Source organism: Rutidosis leptorrhynchoides, chromosome 2 (assembly GCF_046630445.1).
Source record: "Rutidosis leptorrhynchoides isolate AG116_Rl617_1_P2 chromosome 2, CSIRO_AGI_Rlap_v1, whole genome shotgun sequence".
NCBI classification, from domain to species: Eukaryota; Viridiplantae; Streptophyta; class Magnoliopsida; order Asterales; family Asteraceae; genus Rutidosis; species Rutidosis leptorrhynchoides.
Window position 1 is genome coordinate 551,896,145 of NC_092334.1, and position 5,104 is coordinate 551,901,248.

Genomic DNA, 5,104 nt, shown 5'->3' on the forward strand with positions numbered 1-5,104 from the left:
GTCTAATTTCCACAAGTGTCGTTCTTTTATCCAAACCTCAATTATGGTACAAAGCCCAATTACCCAATTTTAGTAATTAGCCCAACATCATGATTACTTCGGATTAAATAAGCATAATAATAACTTAGCTACGAGACATTAAATTAAAAAGGTTGAACATAACTTACAATGATTAAAAATAGCGTAGCGTTACACGGACAGAATTTCGACTTACACCCTTACAATATTCGCTAACATATCCTTATTATTAGGATTTAAAATTAAAATTAAAATTAAAATATAAATTATAAATATATATTACGTATATATTGAGAGAAGAAGGGAAAAAAAAGATGATTTTTGCGATCAGAATTCGTTTGCTTTTATAGGGATTTTCAGAGTTTGGGGCTCCGCGACTCGCGGCCCTTTTGGCCTTCAAACTCCGCGAGTTGCGGAGTTTGAAAATACAGCTCACACACTTTGGAGTCTTTCTTGCCGACGGTTTTATAAATAAATATAATATATTAAATAATTATAAGAATTATTTAAATATTATATTATATTTATGTGCATAGTTAACTTGTAATTTTTAGTCCGTTGCGTCGAGCGTTGAGAGTTGACTCTGGTCCCGGTTCCGGATTTTCGAACGTCCTTGCGTACAATTTTATATTTTGTACTTTGCGTTTTGAATCTTGTAATTTTGAGACGTTTCTTATCAATAATTGGAACCTCTTTGATTGTATTTTGTACTTTTGAGTTTTTTGGTCGTTTGCGTCTTCAATTCATCGAATCTGTCTTTTGTCTTCACCTTTTATTATTTAAACGAATATCACTTTTAAATAGAACAATTGCAACTAAAAGCTTGTTTTTCTTGAGGAATAATGCTATGAAATATATGTTCGTTTTTAGCATTATCAAATATTCCCACACTTAAGCGTTGCTTGTCCTCAAGCAATATCGTCTTGAAATACTAGAATCACTTCTTTATTCTTCACACTTTGTACATCAGTGATTTCTATACGGCGGTATAAACAATGGTAGTAACGATATGGTTTACAGTCCCACATGACTATAAAAATTTAGATCCATTAAGGAAATTGAATCTTTATGAAAACATTTGATCTTTTGAAAATTAAATCTAGTTTTTACCCTAGATAAGTTTTCCGGAATAACCTTTCACCGGTGTTTGCAAATTCTTTTTGTGAGTTTGGTGGGTTTCAGATTTTGAAAATTTTAGCTCAAAACTTGCGGTTTTGTGTCACCCACTTGCTAACCTTGTATTTGGAAAGCAACACGTCCAGTTTACTTGTCCCGTATATTACCTTTCGGTAAACTACCGTCCGGTTGTAAAGGAAAGCGTTGAACAAGCAACTGTTAAGGCAATGTCCCCTGACATGCTTTTAATTATGGTCTATAACGTGTCGGACGCAATTACTATCCTTGGTATGAGCAATAGTAAAGCTCACCCTTATAATTTTTTGGTCTGGCACAAGGTCCTGTCTTTGACCACTATGCAACCACCTTTCTTACGGTTGACACCCGATTTAGTTCAGGTGACCTAATGAATTCCAGGTGAATTCCTAGGATTTTACGTTCAATGGTAATGAACGCATTGAAAATAGGGTTTTCAGAAAACAAATCGGTTTGTAATTTTGATCAAAATATTTTCTCGTTCAAGCTCGAGTTTAGATATCATTGAATTCCATGAGTTTGTAATTCTCAATCTTTAAGGTCAATCTCAAGGATTGAGTAGTATCAGTCTTAAAAGCTGATTTTTAATCTTTAAGGAGATTATCCTTTCTGGGGATCTGATTTATTAGTCTTATCCAGCTAATTTGCATGGTGCCCCCCCATTGTACGAGATAAATCCTTCTCATGGTTAGGATAAATCTGACCACTTGGCGACCCTGTTTAATGCCGAGGTCCGTGAATTTCCTGCTGATTTTAGTGATGACTTTTCTAGGTTTTTCGTCAACCTACAGCTGGTCTGGACGACAACTTCATGACCTAAATTAAGAAGCGCGTTTCTTTTTCGGAAGACTTTACTTCCTTTTAATGATGGAATTGATTCATCGTGTAGATCCATCTCTTCTTTTCTTTCATCGGGTAAAACAGTTTAGTTTAGTCCAAAGCAAAAGTATTTTCAGTTATTTGTACAAAAATATGTGACATATGTTTTGAATAACTTGGTAAATTTTCCCACACTTGGCTTTTATTTTCCTTTTTATCGTCCTCTATTCCATATTAAATGAATTTTAACATTTTGGTTTGTTTCTCAATTTATGTCCTTTCTGAGGTAACAATAATTTCGGTGTTAAAACCTAGTTTTATCGTTCATAAATATGTATAAACATGATTTTGAGTTCATTTAATTGAAAATTTTGAAAAATTTTACTAGAATTGGGTAGTCAGTATATAAGACTAGGCCTGTTCTTTATTATCAGAGAGCACTAGATTCTAATACAACTACTGCTTTACTAGTATTTTTAATGGTAACCAAGTGTTTAAGATAAAAATTTTAAAATTCGAAAGAATTTAACCCCTTCCCACACTTAAGATCTTGCAATGCCCTCATTTGCAAGAAATCAGTAACAATTTAAATTATTGAGGGTGATTTGTGTGAAAATGATTAAATTTTTACCAAAGTTTCCAAATATATTGGCGTTTGTTTGCTGAATGATAAATGGTGCACATCATTTGTTCATTCCGTCTTGTTGTTATTTCACATATATTTTGCATCTTGTCGTCAAAATTAGTTGCTTTTGCCGAACTTAATGCCAGCCTTTGAAAATGCGTTGTTTTACCCTGTTGTGTACATAAGATAAACTGCAAACATATATACATATTTTTGAAGTTTGGTATATTATCCCACATTCAAAAATTATTAAAATCTAAGAATAAAAGTTAGAAATTTATAAAAACTATTACAATATTAACATAAGTATTAAACGTATCAATATTACAAATTACAAAATAAATAAAACTAAGTAGACTAGGGATGATACTGGTACCAATAGGGGTTCCATGCATAACCATAGGTGCTATAAAATGCTTCGGCAGTGTTATACGTAGGATACGGTGGTTGCATCTCTATAGACCAGGGAGGGAATATGGGTTTTGGTGTAGGAATATAGTTTCTACCTATATGTTGGCAATGAGCTATGATTTGATTCTGATGAAATTGCCAATCTTCAAATGCTCTCTGTCTAGCATTTTCGTACTCCTGTGAAGCTATAAACCTTTGCATTTCTTGCATCTCATTTCCCCCTCCTACATTACCTTGCTGTTGGTTTCTCTCAACCTGTGGATGTCTACCATGGTATTGGACTGCGGCGTTATTTCGACTCTTCAAAACTTTCGCACCATGGTATACATTTAAACCTATAGTATCGCGGGGTTCTGGTTCTTCGACTAATAATCCCCCCCGACTTATATCCACACCGAGATATTCAGCAATCAAAGTAATAAAAATACCACCTCCTATTATGCTATGCGGTCTCATCCCCCTAACCATAGCTGATAAATAATAACCCACACAATAAGGTATACTTACAGCGCTTTGTGGGTCTCGAATACACATATGGTAAAACAAATCCTGTTCATTTACCTTTTCCTTGTTCTTACCTCTTTGTGTAATCGAATTAGCTAAAAACCTATGAATCACTCTTAATTCAGCTCTATCTATATCCAAATAAGAGTAATTTCCCCCTTTGAATCGGTGATGGCTTGTCATTTGACTCCATACACCGTATGTATCAAAATTTTCATCTATCTTTCTACCATTTAGTATCAACCCTCTACAATCGGCAGATGCTAACTCCGCAGGCGTATATATACGTAAAGCCTGAGCCATGTCTAGTAAAGACATGTGGCGCATCGAACCTCCTAACAAAAATCTAATAAAAGATCGATCGGTTAAACTAGCTACCCGATCATTCAACTCTATACTACACAACAATTCTTCATACCATACTTTATATACAGGTCTACGCATGGTGAATAAACGTACCTAGTCATTAAAAGTAGAATTACCATACCTCTGTACAAGTAATTCTCTAATTGGCCCGGCCAATTCTACAGCTTCTAAGGGTCCCCATTCTATGACCCTAGGTACCTCAACAACTTTAGAATGAAGAGTATGCAAACCCCTTTGGTATTTTGGATAATCTATCCAAAGTCTGTCAAATCTCAGGTTCGGGTGCAACTCTTCCAAGTGCATATCAGAAAATGTCATGACTGGATGAGGTATATCTTGCTTGTAGTAGTTATCCACCTCCTGTTGTTCCGCATTCTCAGCAGGAGCATTGCGTGCTTGGGATGAAGATTCACTTCTTTCAGTCTGCAAAACACATCAAACACAATTTTTGTGCATCCAAATATGCATTAGTGTCAGCAAAATCATCAATCAAAATAATTACAATGACATGATCAATTTATATCGAACTTAAGCTCATTTTCACATTTTTATCAAATCTACACTTTTTCAAATAAGCATATACGAAAATGTTCGCCAAGTTCATAAGCATTCAACTCAAATAACATGTCAAAATAATCATTACTAGCAATTAAACAAGTTTCAAATGACATTATCTCTCAAAAATTAAGTTCATGAATTTTTAGACTTGAAAAAGTCCACTTTAATTCTCAAAATCATGTTTAGGCTCAAAGTTTGGATCATTTAACTACCTAAACATGTTACACTACTTAATTTAGCAACAATTCATGACAAAAATCGGCCATAACCTGTTTATATCAAAAAGCCCCAAATTTGCTCAAGAACACAAACCCGAGATTACTCAAAATTTAAAGTTTAAGGCTTCTAATCATGTTAAATAGCATCAATCTAGGTTATACAAGCATAATACATAAACAATTTAAGCATAATTACACTAAAAAGCATCAAAATCAAATTGGGGAAAAAATTGCTCAAGAACACTAATTTTCGGATTAAATGGTGTTTAGGTATAGAAATTTACCGTTTTTCTTGAGTAATTCCTTGATAGCATCCTTCTCAACATGATTTTAGTAAAAGATTTGATGATTAACGGTTAAAAATTGTGATTTTGGGGGTGTTTTTAGGGTTTTTCGCGCAGTATTTTCGCTGTGTTTTGTGTTTGTGTGCTGT